We start from the raw sequence: 16,202 nt of genomic DNA on the forward strand, positions 1-16,202 counted from the left end.
AATGCAGCTGTTCGATATTCCATACGAACGGATGGATCATAAAAGGCAAGCGCAAGCGAGAAACTATTTAATCCAAAATAATTGGGGATTTTGAATTATTTTGCAATGGATCTTGGAGATCTAGGTCAATTTAGGCGGTTGATTTTAAAATACGAGCCGGATTTTTTGTTGTTGCACTGGTCCTTATTTGTGATCGGCGAAGATAACGCCGAAAATTTAATCCGGCTCATCAACGCCTTACAGCGGCAAGAAGATGCTCTATTCGCCGGTCTGAAAGCGGTTTCTGAAATCAAAACCCAGGCGATGGCTCCATCCATGCAGACAATGGAGCGATGTACAGACACACATCCTGCCGCTAATATCTGTGTGGACTCAGAAGATGTGTCAAAATCCGACTGTGGACTTAGGAATAGTGACATAGTTTCCTAATTATCATAATTGTATAATTGTTACTATTCCAAAATAAATAATTTGTTCAAATGTGTGGTAGTTCTGTCCTATTGTGTATTATATTCATTACTGGGCCGTATTCTAGTGTCCACTTCTTTCATAGTTCTAATGGGCCTAAGTCTGAAGGGCCTATGAAATAACACTGGCTAACTATGGGCCTTGTCACGTTATATTGGCCTCTTAATTTGGGAGACTGTAATTGGGCCCATTTATATTATTGTTGATGATCCAAAACAATAATGACATTAATTAAATATATCTCAACATCGTTATTATTTAATCATGAAAATGTACATAAATATTTTCCCACAGCCAATCTTTTACATAATATGAAAGCTCGTCGAGTACAATGGTCAGTGCGAGACAATAATTAACTGTACTAATAATCCCAAAGCTGGATAATTTGTTCATCATCCTGCGTGCAATACGCTGGGTAAATATATTCTCCGTTAGGCTTTTGCGACCACTGTATGTCAGCCACGTATACATTGTCACGGTGAACGTCCGAACTCCCAATGCTTTCCGGAGGTTGTAGTTGAACAGGCATTCTATCTTGTATACTCCCTGATTCCCCGGCATGGACATGTCTACGGCTCTGAACCACATCGGGTTCCTCAAAGTGTCGTAGAAGACCCCTGACAGCATCTTCTGTCTCCAATGGATGTGGTTCGATACATCCGTTTGTATGTGTGTCTGAATGACACACACAAGATAGAATGCCTGTTCAACTACAACCAGGCATTCTCTCGGATAGACTTGCGTCATCCGAGAGAATGTTTTAATCTTGGCTGCATTTATAATAATATACCAATTTGTTCGCTAGAACCAATCAAGAAGAGGCATTCTAATGAGAAGAAGAAGGCCCAACGCATAAAGATATTCCACTTCCAATGCGGCTGTTCGATATTCCATACGAACGGATGTATCAAACCACATTCACTGGAGAGAGAAGATGCTGTCAGGGGTCTTCTACGACACTTTAAGGAACCCGATGTGGTTCAAAGCCATGGACATGTCCATGCCAAGGAATCAGGGGGTATACAAGATAGAACCGTTCATCCTGTGTCTGAAAACTCCGGGGTTGCCAGCCATACAGCAACGATCCACATTGCGTGTAACAATTCTTTGTAACTAGAGTCGGCCCCTCGATTTCGGAAACTGTCGTAATTGGATGACAACTTGTCGTAATTCAACCACATCCACTGTGGCGATAATGTAAAAGATACACCCCAGCAGAATGGGGTCGCGGAGCAAAAAAATCAGCACTTGTTGGAGGTTGTTCGTGCTTCATTGATAGAAGCCCATATGCCAGTTTCTTATTGGGGACACACACTTACCTCTGCATCTTATTTGATCAACCGAGTACCTTCCAGCAGCATTGATTTTCGAACACGTAGTTTGATGAATAGTTCCATGGATTTTCAAATATCGCTTTAATTCAAGGTTCAAATATTCACCTCCATTATCACTGTGGAAAACCTGAACCTGTGCATTGTACTGACTGTGAACAATTTTATGAAAATTTTGAAATAACAAGTTTACTTCACTTTTGGAGTTCACCAAACATACCCAAGTCATCCTGGTACAATCATCAATAAAAGTAATAAACCAACATGATCCATCCAAGTTAGTAACTTTAGATGGACCCAAACATCAGAATGTATGATCATAAAAGGAACTGGGCTCTTATTCAAAATTATTCACATCCTGATTACCAGGTTCAGAGAGTTCTCTTTTAATAGAGATCAAAAAATTATAGTTATAGTCTAGAGCTTGAACTTCTTCCCGGTACTCCCCTTGAAGTTCAGGCTCAGAGGAAAAATACATAGAGTCTTCATGAAAAATGACATCCAACATAACAAACATGCGTTTGGTGGGAGGGTGATAGCAGCGGTACCCCTTTTGAGAAGTAGCATATCTTAGAAAGACACAGCACAATGCTCGAGGAGTCAACATGGTGCGTTGATGCTTATAAAGGTGTACAAATGCTACACAACCAAACACATGGGGAGGTAAGTTGGGGCTGACGGGAGCAATAATTGCTTCAGCGAGAGCCTGAGATGGTGTTCGAAAATCAATGCTGCTGGAAGGTACTTGGTTGATCAAATAAGCTGCAGAGGTAAGTGTGTGTCCCCAATAAGAAATCGACATATGGTCTTTTATCAACGAAGCACGAACAACCTCCAACAAGTGCTGATTTTTTCGCTCCGCGACCCCATTCTGCTGGGGTGTATCAGAACAAGTAGTTTGATGAATAGTTCCATGGATTTCCAAATATTGCTTTAATTCAAGATTCAAATATTCACCTCCATTATCACTGTGGAAAACCTGAACCTGTGCATTGTACTGACTGTGAACAATTTTATGAAAATTTTGAAATAACAAGTTTACTTCACTTTTGGACTTCATTAACCATACCCAAGTCATCCTAGTACAATCATCAATAAAAGTAATAAATCAACGTGATCCATCCAAGTTAGTAACTTTAGATGGACCCAAACATCAGAATGTATGATCATAAAAGGAACTGGGCTCTTATTCAAAATTAATGGAAACAAAGCACGATGGGCTGATGTGGATCACGTTGGTTTAGAGCCGTTAGGCTTTTGCAACCACTATCTTGTATACCCCCTGATATACAGTGACACAGTAACTTTTGTGTGGGAATGTTGCAAAATCCGACTGTGGACTTAGGAATAGTGACGCAGTTTCCTAATTATCATAATTGTATAATTGTTACTATTCCAAAATAAATAATTTGTTCAAATGCGTGGTAGTTCTGTCATGTTGTGTATTATATTCATTACTGGGCCGCATTCTAGTGTCCACTTCTTTCATAGTTCTGATGGGCCTAAGTCTGAAGGGCCTATGAAATAGCATTGGCTAACTATGGGCCTTGTCACGTTATATGGGCCTCTTAATTTGGAAGACTGTAATTGGGCCCATTTATATTATTGTTGATGATCCAAAACAATAATGACATTAATTAAACATATCTAAACATCGTTATTATTTAATCATGAAAATGTACATAAATATTTTCCCACCGCCAATCTTTTACATAATATGAAAGCTCATCGAGTACAATGGTCAGTGCGAGACAATAATTAACTGTACTAATAATCCCAAAGTTGGATAATTTGTTCGTCATCCTGCGTGCAATAAGCTGGGTAAATACATTCTTCGTTAGGCTTTTGCGACCACTGTATGTCAGCCACGTATACATTGTCGCGGTGAACGTCCGGACTCCCAGTGCTTTCCGAAGGTTGTGGTCTTTGGGCTTCATCGCTTATATTTTCTGCAACCCATTGCTGTATGGCTGTTGGAACGATCCATATTGTATCTGTAAATTGATGAACATACGGCAATGGCGGAGTAAATGAAATTTTGTCTTAATTGGATGACAACTTGTCGTAATTCAACCAGAAACATTTTGGATTGCCATTTCTTACCAATGCCATAGCTTCTTCTTTGCTTCCGGCTGTAAGAGCCTCATGGTATATATTTTCATTGTTGTCTTGATTAGCGCAGCGGCCCCTCTGACGGAATTCACCCCATTCTGTGTAATCCCCATATTTGGAGATGTATTCCAGCACATCCTGATAGTTGTTGGCCCCTTGTACATATGGATGGAAATGGCGATTAGTTCGATCATGAGTAACGTCGAAGAACCGTTCATCCTGTGTCTAAAAACGGTATGGAAATTAGACAAGAGCATGGAGATGCGGTTCACCGTCCTCGTGTAATTCATGTGCAACCCTCACATAATTTGGTGGCCTGTTAGTGAACAACTCTCTAATTTTCTCTAACAATCTCTCTTTAGGTAAAGAACATCTGGGATATGTGAAGAAGATGTTCTTGTTTTGAACTCTAAAACGACGTCGCATTGAGGCCATAACTCACTCTCAATGACCTTGTTCGCCATAACCAATAAAGAAGAGGCATTTTGGATGACACAGTGACACAGGCTTTTGCGACATTCCCACACAAAATAACAAATAATTGCGTTTTTTACAATATTATTATACGCGCCGTTCAGCACACCAAAACTATCTCGTAATTCGGATACAACATTCTTTCCGATGTTGATAAATGTTTTAACGCCTTGACGGCTAACGACTGGATACTCAATCGATTGCGGCGGCATTAAAACAGGGATACGCCGTAATACAACAAAACGATCTATTTCCGTACCCCTGACCATACAACCAGTTCGTGGGTTACCATTGGGCCACTGGAAAACATCTTTAAACTTAGGCGTATACGCAGGATTAGGAAAACGGTCCAACACAACGACAAATTCATATTGGCCATTGTCAAGTATACCAGATGGATCAAACTCCACAGTCTGAGTAGGGGCGTCACGCATGTCTCTTTCGAGCCCAGGCGTATCGGCAGAAACTTCGGAGAGACCACCAGTTTGCCGTAAAACTACACCCTGGATGTAGAGTCCTAACAGCTTCAATTTTCGCCCAAGTCGTTCATCTTGTTCAGTACCAACCTCTGGCAAATCGAAATGGAAAAAATGAGGCTCATCATACGGGCGAAAATGGTCAATCCTCCAGATGGAATCACAAAACGATTTGGATGTGAATCGTTTTTTTTTGTAATAATTACATTTTTGCTTAAAATAACTTCGGTTGGAAACACCAGATCTACTGGATGTTGTCCAACGGCGACTAAAATTTAATTTTGTTCTGGGGGTATATGGACGCCGTTGCGAAAATCAGAACGTAGTCGCCATAATCGATGGTGAAACTCCAGCCATTAAATGCATCACATCGATTTTATGTTATAGGCGTAATATGTTGACCGTGACGTGGGACAACATTAACAGTTATTAATTTGTAAAATAGGCGAAATACTAAACGTTAAAACAGTGTACGTGCATAAAGTATGGCACAGCATAATTTGACGACCCATAATAACAGATGGCAAGCGATGCAAAAAGGAGGCAACTCGTGGGCCATACGTATGAACCCACCATTTGAATTCAAATTTCCCGCTTGCGCTTGCCTTTTTAGATGTTTTAATCTTGGCCACAGATCTGGGCGCGGAGCGGAGCCCCTAGCCGACAACACGCCACAAAATGTAGAAGGGAGCACCAATCAGGGGACGACACGTGGCACGGAGGGAGCATCCCAGTAATATTATAGGGACACTCCTGGGATCATATATAAGTCACTCACTTACTCCCTTATACCAGTAAAGTTTTTAGAGAGTGACTTGCGTCATCCGAGAGAGTAAGTGACGTCATTGCGAGTGAGTGACTTATGGCCTCAAAGCGATGTCGTTTTAAATTAATTATTCTCCTAACTCTATCAACTGGGATATATAAGAATATGCATTAGCCATTCATACCCCATAAGAGAATTGTGTATCTAACAATTCTGGGAGCCCGTTGCGCTATCATAATGGCAGAAGAAATACAACAAGCCGATCTTACAGATAACGTTCATGAGAATAAGGAGGGCGAATTGGAAACCGAAATCGTAGACGCGACATCAAACTTACCGGTATCCAATATACCAATAACAAATCCAAAGATAGGCGATACGATGTGGCAGAAGCTCACATTCAAGTCAATGATAATTGACAAATCCAAGTTAAGCTACAGGCCACAGTGTCCATTTAATTCAATCGGTCGCGTCGAAGTCGAAATATGAGACACACGATTACGGGCGGACGATCAATTACAAGCTCGATTTACTTTTCCAGTTACATGCCCAGTAGACATCACATATTTTGGAAACGCATATGCTGCCGCAGATAAAAGAGGATGCCCAGGGATAGCGTCTTACAAATTGCTACAAACAAATATCAACGACAATGTCAAATATTGCAAAATGAAAGCCACATTGGCCTTTCAAACATCGTCTTTCCCAGATGAAATAACGTATCGTTCGCCATTAATAAATGTTTTGTCCAAAGTATGCAACAACAACCACATGGATATTTGGCACGTGGCACGCAGCGTGACGAAGGCAAGACTAACACGTTGTAATTCTGAATCACGTTTTCAGTCGACAATGACATTATCAGTACCAATGGGCCAATACGGTTCTTCGGCCCAAAGGATAATGGCAGCACGAGTATCAACAAGTTCAATTAGGGATGGGTCTTAATTATTTAGTCGGCGCGAGTGAGTGACTTATGGCCTCAATGCGACGTCGTTTTAGAGTTCAAAACAAGAATATCTTCCTCACATATCCCAGATGTTCTTTACCTAAAGAGAGAATGTTAGAGAAAATTAGAGAGTTGTTCACTAACAGGCCACCAAATTATGTGAGGGTTGCACATGAATTGCACAAGGACGGTGAACTGCATCTCCATGCTCTTGTCTAATTTTCATACCATTTTCAGACATAGGATGAACGGTTTTTCGACGTTACTCACAATCGAACTAATCGCCATTTTCCATCCAAATGTACAAGGGGCCAATAACCATCAGGTTGTGCTGAAATACATCTCCAAATATGGGGATTACACGGAATGGGGTGAATTCCGTCAGAGGGGCCGCTGTGCTAATCAGGACGAAGCCCAAAGACCATAACCAATCGTCTGCCTTGTTTGGATGTCCTTAAACACACAAAAATCAGGCCAAAAAATGACAATACAAAATAAGACAGTGGTTATTTGGGAAACTAACAAGAGATTATAATCTAAAGATGGAACAATCAAAACAGAATCTAAATTCAAAGTGTTAGTGAGGGACATTGATCCTTCTCCAATAATCAGAATTGAGGTACAATTGGCAGTGGAAACAAAAATTTTGTGCAGAAAGTTTAAGAGGAAAGACTTGTTTAGAATCAAATGTCATATGATCTGTAGCACCGGAATCAATTATCCATGCACTATTAGAAACAGGTGCAGAAATATTTAAAACCTTACCATCATTACCTACCACTGCTGCTAATGCTGAGAATGCTTCAACAATATCATTCTCTATCTTTGTTTCAATAACTACAACAGTGGAGGTTTTCTTAGAATTCCTCTTTCGTGAATCACGACCATGATCCCACCATTTTGGATACCCCACAAGTTTGTAGCATCGATTTTTGGTATGACCACTTTGATTGTAATGAGTGCATTTGTAGGAAGATTTATCGACACCAATAGCAATCTTAGGAGGGACGGGCTTCGGTCGGTTCTGCTGGTGTTGAGGAGGCCAATTCTGATTAGAACGGTTTTCGAGTCACCATGGTAGAAGCTTCAAAATTTCCAAGTTCAACATTCATCGTTTCACGTCAAACACATTCACGGCAGACCAGTGCATAACATTCCTCTAATGCGGGGATTGGATCCTTCCTCAAAATTTCATGGATTTGTTCGAATTCACCATCTAATCTAGCAAGAAAAATATGCATCCTTAGTCGTTGAACTGATTACGATGATCCTTAGTCGGGATAGGATGCAACATCATTTTCACTCTCTATAATCACCTGATCACGATGATCCAATTCACTAAAAATTTCAATCAACTCTCCATAATACACAAAAAGTGTTCTGCTACTCTGTTTGGCAGAGAGGGCCCTCTGGTTCAAGGTAAATACTTGTAATTCGTCTGCTCCATCATAAAAAGCTTTAGAAAGAGCTTTCCAAATATCACAAGCGATGGGTAGGCGAATGTATTGCTTTATAATGTCTGGGAACATAGAAATCAACAACCATCTCTTAATCCTTTGATTGTCTACATACCATTTCTCATATCTGTCATCCGTCGCGGTTGGTGGCTGTGAATTGCCACGAATAGAGGAGAGTTTCTCCTTTTTAGCAATATTCATCTCCATGATTTGAGACCACATATCATAATTGGTTTCATTGAATACAATCCCTGCATTGAATGATGAGCCTTCGGATTGAATGATAATGGAACCAGACTTGGTGCCTGATGTTTCAGAATCTAACTCGGCCATGGTTTGATGGTGATATGGATTCAATGAAAGGATGATGATGATTCTTTCAAGGCTCTAATACCAACTTGCAAATCAGACTTTGAGAAGAATATTTTTATTCATCTTAATTCAATACATTGTACAATTACTTATTTATAAAGATGGATCACCAGTAAGTAGTAAGTCCTATAATTGAGCAATTCCTATAATCAAGCTACAATCAAGCTATTTCCTAATTTACAGATAGAATAAGAGTATCTCTAATAATAGGAAACAATCATAAGAGATAATTCCTAAAATCATAATTCCTAAAATCTCTACAGAAATGTGACACTCGAATTTTTAATTTAATTCAACATCGTGTTAATATCAATTAATCATGAGAAGGAAAAATATAAACGAAAAACAAATATATATATATATATAATAATAAACAAATAAATAGAATTCCTTAGTGTATCAAAAAGTGCATAATGGAAGCTTGTGGTTTAAAAAGTTAGTTGTTATTAATTTTCTAATATTAGAAATTGAAAGATTAAATTGTTTAAGGGGATAAATTGTGGGACACCACACTTTTAAAATATTAAATAGTTTAGTAAGTAGTAAGTGATGTTGTATAGTTTGGTGGTGAGGATTTTAGACGTGAACCTAATTTATAATCATACATAATTTTAGGGATCATTGTGGATTGCCAAAGAAGGTAATAACCTTTAGAATTGTAAAAAGAAGCCAAGTAAGATTTCCGTGAGCTAAGGATTAATGTGGCTCTTGGTAATTCTCGGGGTTAAAACCAAAGGTCAAGGCCAAGAACGTGTGGCAAAAGAGGGAGCTTCTACGTGTATAATTCTTAGCTTGGGCCTCACACTTGGGTAGGTATAAATAATGAAGGTGCTGAAGTAGAATGAGTGGAAGCAACCAACTAAGTGGAGTGTAAGGAGGAATAGCACATCAAGAAAAGTTTCGGAAGCAGAGGGAAAAACAAGGGTAAATTTATATTAAAAATGAGTAATATTATACTTTGAGTCACCATAAAATATTTTATGTATATGTTGAGTTACCACGATTTATTTTATGCAATCCATGTTTTACAAATTATATTAATGTTTCAATTACATTAATGACTTTATAAACCCTATTTGTTTAAATTGAAACCCATGGATATGATTTGTTTAAATTTAGAAATTATTTGAAAATGATTAGATAAATATTTATTTTTGTAAGTACCACTACGAGAGTCTCATGCTTTGGGGGACTTAAATAACCATTGGCTTCTGTTTGGTCACTTTGTAGCCTTCTGTTTGTCATGGATCCATTGACCTATATTTTGATTGTCACTTTGGTTACCTCTGTTCTATTTTGTACTGTGATTATGATTATTTTGCTTATATGATTTTTGAATTAAAATTTTATTGTTTAAATAATTTATTTATTCAAACTGAATTATTCACTATTTTAGCCTAAGTAATTATCTATGGTAATTTTGTAACCTCATGCTCACTATATAATATTTTCACTCTGCCATGTGTTTATAGTTGTTATCCCTTTTTAGGTGATGAGATTTAGCAGGATCGAGATTGGGAATAAATCCTAGTGTTTTTATTTTTATTTAATATATGTAATCCTGATCAGACTCTTGTAATTAAATAAGGCCGAAATAAATATTTGTTTTTTTGTTAAATAAACTTTTTGGTACCAATTTATTTTATCCGCTTGCACTATTAATACAGAAATTTTAGAATTTTTTTTTTATTGTTGCGACGCCTAACCCTTGGCTACTGAGGTTGGTTCGTGACATTTGTTGCACAAAACTGGATTTTCCAGATCTTTTGTCCAGTTGACCAAATAAAAGGTACGACCAACAGATCTTTCGTACGGCCCAACCATTTATTTGTTCGGTCAAATGACTTTTCTAGGAAAAACAAAGTAGAATAGGGCAATTTCCGGCAGATGATCTCCTATTATACTTCTCTCTCTATCTTCTCATGATTTGTTAGATTCAGCTTTTATTTAATTAAATAAATTCATTGTTGTAATAATTTACAACCCCACTTTATTCTATTTAATTTATTATTATAATAATTTCCAACCCCACGTCTTTTATTCATTTCATTGTAAAGGCCTATCGTAATAACTTCCAACCTCCATTTCTTTCTATCCTTTTGCTATGTATGTCTTCCAATCACCATTTCTTTTCTATTCCTTTTATTTTCATACTTCTCTATCTGTTAATAGCATCATGTTTTCTTTTTCACCATTTCCATGCCTTGCATCTATATTTTATGCATTCGGACTCGGCTCTTTTGCATTTGTGGGCTTATCATTTCCTACGTGATTTTGTGCACTGCTCCATGCTTTGAGATGATCCACATGTCATGTATCAATAGCCGGGTCCTTAGTAGCATTCTTGTGTATGTATTGCATTAGTATTTTGCATCTAGGATAATGTATATTTTGCCAACATTTTTCTTTATCTTTTTACCATATGTGAGTAAATACTAGGTATGCATTTATAGCTTTAGCATCTTGCGTGTGCATTATTTTCTTATTATGTCTAGCATCTTACTATGCTTTTACTTGTTTAATTGATCTATCTCTACGATTGCCGGTGGATGGAGGTTGTGTCGTTTAGATTGAACCAGTATTGATTTTATGCTTGTGAACTCAGTTTTATTTGGGTTTACATTCTTCAAAAACTCTTTTAAAATGCATGAGATCAAGACATTCCAAAATGAATGACATAATCTATACTTGATTGCTTCACATATTAATTTATAGCATTAATAATAATTGGAACATTAATATATATTGTTAATAAAATTCATATCATGGTTTAGTAGAGGCCAATCCTTTGATCGGGTTAGTAGGGGTGCTCAATTAATGACCTTCCTCCCTCATACCTAAGGTTCCGAACCGAGGCATCTTTGGTTGTAACGAACAGTAACCTTTGGCATGAGTCACAGGTTTCCTAGTTTTCCTAAAAGAATAGGCTGCGACTATGAGATCTGGTGATGTAGTCAATTTTTGGAAAATTTTGCGATTAATGGACTTTCTATGGATTTGTTGGATCTGGACTCCCATTTATGTTTCACATTGCATTCGTGAGGCTAGATCAAAGATTGGGAGTTCGAACTGTCAGGTGCTCTCGGGTACCCTCGGGGCATCCTACATTCGTCATCGCCGTCACTACCGTCCCATCTCTCTATCATCGTGGCTAGATTTCCACTTTCAGATCTAGGGTTTTAAGGAAAGAAAAAGAAGAAGATGAAAGGAGGTTAAAGGATCTAGGTCGAAGAATCTAGGGTTATAATGGCGACTAGGTCACAATTTGGGTCACGATTTGAAGAAGAAGAAGAGATGAGGAGGATATAGTGGGTGGGTGGTTATAGAGGTGGCAGTGGAGGGGGAGACGATTTTCAGGTCTTGATTTCACAATTGACTTATATACTAAATTTTTTTGTTCATTTTTCTAAATAGGAATACATACACTATATTAATTTCAAATAAAAATAAACATATGTAAGTCAAATATCACATTGTTATATGCCTACTATTACACATGACCATGTTATGGGAACTATTGGATTATTTCTAAATTATTGATTAGAAAAATTGTTGAAAATTGGTATGAAGGATGAATAATTGAAAAATAAATGAATCTAAAATAATTGTATTTGAAATGAAAGTTTAAAAAAAATAAAATAAATAGCAAAGACATGGTGAAGATTACTTTCTTGTCACTTCCTTTTTTTTGCCCTAATTTCTCACTTCCTTCACTTTAATTTCTTTTCCAACCTCACTAACCACTATTTACAATTGACGGCTACCCCACTCCTACTCTTTTCTATCATAGACCACCACTTCCTCACTCTTTTCAACCTTCTTTAATCGCTCTTGACCCTCCATCAACCTCCATTACCTACCTTTGCCCATTTCCCGTCTCCCACCACCTTTGCCACTATCTCCAACCCCCATTGGCCTCCTCAACTCATTTTTTTACCATCACCACCATCCCTAATGCTCTTTGACATCCTTAGCCCCTTCATATTCCCCTTTTCTTGTTACAATCATTGTTACTCATGCCCTTGCCTTCACTAGTCCCTTTTTTTAATGAGAGAGAGTGTGAGATTGCGCGAGTGAGAGAAAAAGAGATTATGGTAATAGTGATGTAGTTTGCAGAGGGTGGAGAGACGTGTAACGCCCAAATTTTATTAATTATAGTCAATTTCCATAACAATAAAAGTGCAAGCGAAAATAAATAACTAAATAATAAATGTTCTCTTTCTTATATACGATGATGAATTGTTCAAATACATCAATTTACAACATGTGCCTTTAGGCTTATAATGAAGAAAATAAAACAAAACAAATGAAATGGAAGGGTTTAACCCTCTTTACAATAAAATGGCATTTCGCCTATAAGTAATATGCCCTTTGGCTAACAACTAAAAAGACCCCTTAGTCTTGAATAATCCTTCAAACTTCGTACCTGAAAAATGGTCAACAATGTGAGATGAACGATAATATTCAGTAGGAATTCCCAATGATTCTAAACAATATATATATATATATATTGATACGTAAGTATATATTTTCCAAAAGAATCCTTCTTAAATATTTTAGGAAAACCCTTTTATAATCTTTGCGACTCATCATTAATAATTCAAAACAATTTCCTGAACTTTGTTTATTTTCCAAACAAGTACAAAAATACTCAGTTATGCTCTCGTTTTACTCGTTTACATCTTGTAACATTCACACAATTACCAATCTAAACACTTAAGTTATTACCAAGATTCCACAATCATCTATCATTATAAACACAAGTTACAATTCCAACATATCACAACACTATCTCAATTACACGTTAACCATCTACCACAACAACAAGTACTAACATATAACACAATCCGGCTTTGTCAAGCCACAACAATCCACTTTACAAGGCGCTAGCTAGAAGGAATTTGGAACCCATCATTAGAAGCGCAAACCATCTCAACATAGTTTATCTGGTGCTAATCAAAGGGAAACTAGAACCTATCTCAAAGTGCTACGCTTTTTTGGTGGCTAGTTGAAAGAAAAGCAAAACCTCCATATAGCCCAATAGTACATACGCTTTATCGGGTGCTAGCCGAAAAGAAAGCGAAACCTATGTCAATGCGCCATGCTTTATTGGGTACTAACTGGAAGGAAAGCGAAACCTATGTCAATGCGCTACGCTTTACCGAATGCTAACTAGAAGGAAAGCGAAACCTCTATATAGTACTTTCATCATCTAGTTCAACTTGTTTCGACATCATTCTAAATTACGTAAACAAATCGACAATTGAAAACATGCACGACCCATTCTACAACAAATAATGCAATCCTCCATCGATGGCCAAGAGCGAAACTTCTAAACAATCAACGATATAGACTCATAAACTATGCAATATGATTCTCATAATCTCAATATCATTCACATTGTCCAAACTTAAATTAATAAACCATATTATCACATAACTTCTATAATTAATTTCATTAATCCCAATCATCAATAATTTTGTCATAATTTAAACTCATGACAACCCCTTCATTTTCTTTCCATGACAATTTACATTTTTAATTCACAATAATCAATATAGTTCAATTACTATTAAAATCATCAATTTATCTCATACTCAAATTTATTAAATAAATAAAATTAGGGCTTTTTATTTAAATCATCACAATCATGTTCTATTAGCATAATTTTCTCATAATCAACACCAAAGCATGAGATTTACTCTTTAACACTGTGTTTGGTTGGGGATATGGGAAGGGAAATGAAAAAGTTAGGTAAAATATGAATAAAATATACCTACATTTCACCTAGTTTCACACACATTTTCCCTTTCTCTTTTCAAATTCTTCTCAAATCCCTCAACCAAACACATCATAAAGTCAAAACCCTTACTCACCTCTACATGCATTTCAAAATCCTTTCACAAGTCATGATTTTTATGTAATCAAAACTACCACATAGCTATCTATAGCGATGCATTAAAGAGAAGCAAAGAAATCCCTACCTCTTGAAAAGAAGAGGAGAATCAAGATAAAAAATTCTCAGTTTTGAACTAGCTGGAAATTGATCTTCACCGGTCAAAACATAGCCCTCGACACGATCGTTATTTTGACCTTGAGAACTAGTATCAAAATGTTACTTATTTTGATAGATCAAAGAAAATATGATGTTTGGTGGTTGTTTGGAAAGGAAAGAGAGAGAGAGAGATGCGAGTGTTTAAAGAGAGGGAATTAAGAGAAAAGTGAGAAACAGAGATCAGTTTTGAGGAAGAGAGCATGAAATTCGAGACAAAAAAACACAAAGTCTCGTATGTGTGGAGCCCCTGGCCTCAAGTGCGGTGCCCTTAGTTGCATGTGCGGTTCACTACAGTGTATGCCTGGTGATGCGCTCATTTGACGCATGGTGTAGCCCAACTCCTTGCACGTGGGGCCCCCTACTGTACGTGCGGGCCTGTCTGTTCCAGCCCAATCTTCTCGATGTGATTTCATGACTTTGTTTTTCGTTCGTACGCCCGAAACTCAAAATTTATAACTTGTTCAATCGTCAAGAAGGGTAATCTAGATTAAGTTTTCAAACACTAACATATCACGCGACACTCAATCCTCCAAAAGTAAGACGGTAGTTCTGAAAGGCACACTCAAGTTAGGTCAACAACTCGGGACTTCACAAGATAGATGTGAAGAGAGATAAGAGGAAGAGAAAATGGAAGGCAAGTATTAGAGGTGGTAGTGGTAACGACGATAAAATGAGTAAGGATGTAGAAAAGGGTTAGAGAGGGACTACAACAGTTGACGGGGTTTAGGGACAGGTAGCAGGAAAATGGGTTAGAAAGGTCAACACATACTGAAGATGACAACGACGGTTGTTTGTGTGGGGAAATGGACTGGGGGAGAGAGGGCCAAAAAGGGTAAATGAGTGGTGGTCGGTGATTGGGAAGAGTGGTGAAAGATGGCCACTAATTGGAGAGAATTGAGAGAAATTAATACAAAAAATGAGAGAGGGCAACAAAGTAATTTTAATAATGTTTTTACAAATTTTCTTTAGGCAATTCTATTTACACAACAATTTTATCCCTTTATACCTTCATTTTTTTATGTTTTATTACAATTTTGTCCTTGTAGGAAACTACATTTTAGTTCACAACCCTAATCTAATTTCTCTTTTTACTCTCAACTCCATCAAGCCATTGGATCATACTTTGCCATTGCCAGCACCAACACTAGTACTTCCATAGTTCTAATACTTTACTCATCTCTCTTAGGCTTTACACCCTCAACGATTCCGCCTACATCTTTCTTCCACTATAAATGACCCTCACCCTGTAACTCTCTACCTCCAAAGACCATTCTTTCTCATCCTCACGACCACCACTGTAAATTTGCTTCAGATTTAGGGTTAGAAAGAAGAAGAAGAAGATAAAGAAGAAGAAAAGAGAATAAGAGAGATAAAGAGTTTGGTTTACGAGCGCACAATATGTATCTAGAGTTTCGATTACCAGTGCCGAATATGTGGCCTCCGTTTAAGTTTGTAATGCCCAATCAATGGTGTTTGTTTAAAGATTGATCACCAAATGGACCAGTGACTTTGTCGTTTTACTTCTTCTTTTTCTTTTTTTTTTTCTTTAACTCTAATCCTTATTTCTTGATGATGGGTTCGTAGTAGGAGAAAGAAGGCTGGGACATGGAGTCATCGGTGGGGGTTGTCAGTTGGAAAATGGTGTTAGTGGAAGAGTCTGAGAAGAGGAGGGAGTGGGGGCAAGAAGAGAGGTCATGGTAGAAAAAGGGTTGGAATTTGGTGGCTGGAGGTGGTAGCAATGG

Source organism: Camellia sinensis, chromosome 2, assembly GCF_055761805.1.
Source record: "Camellia sinensis isolate YWXY chromosome 2, ASM5576180v1, whole genome shotgun sequence".
Lineage (NCBI taxonomy): Eukaryota > Viridiplantae > Streptophyta > Magnoliopsida > Ericales > Theaceae > Camellia > Camellia sinensis.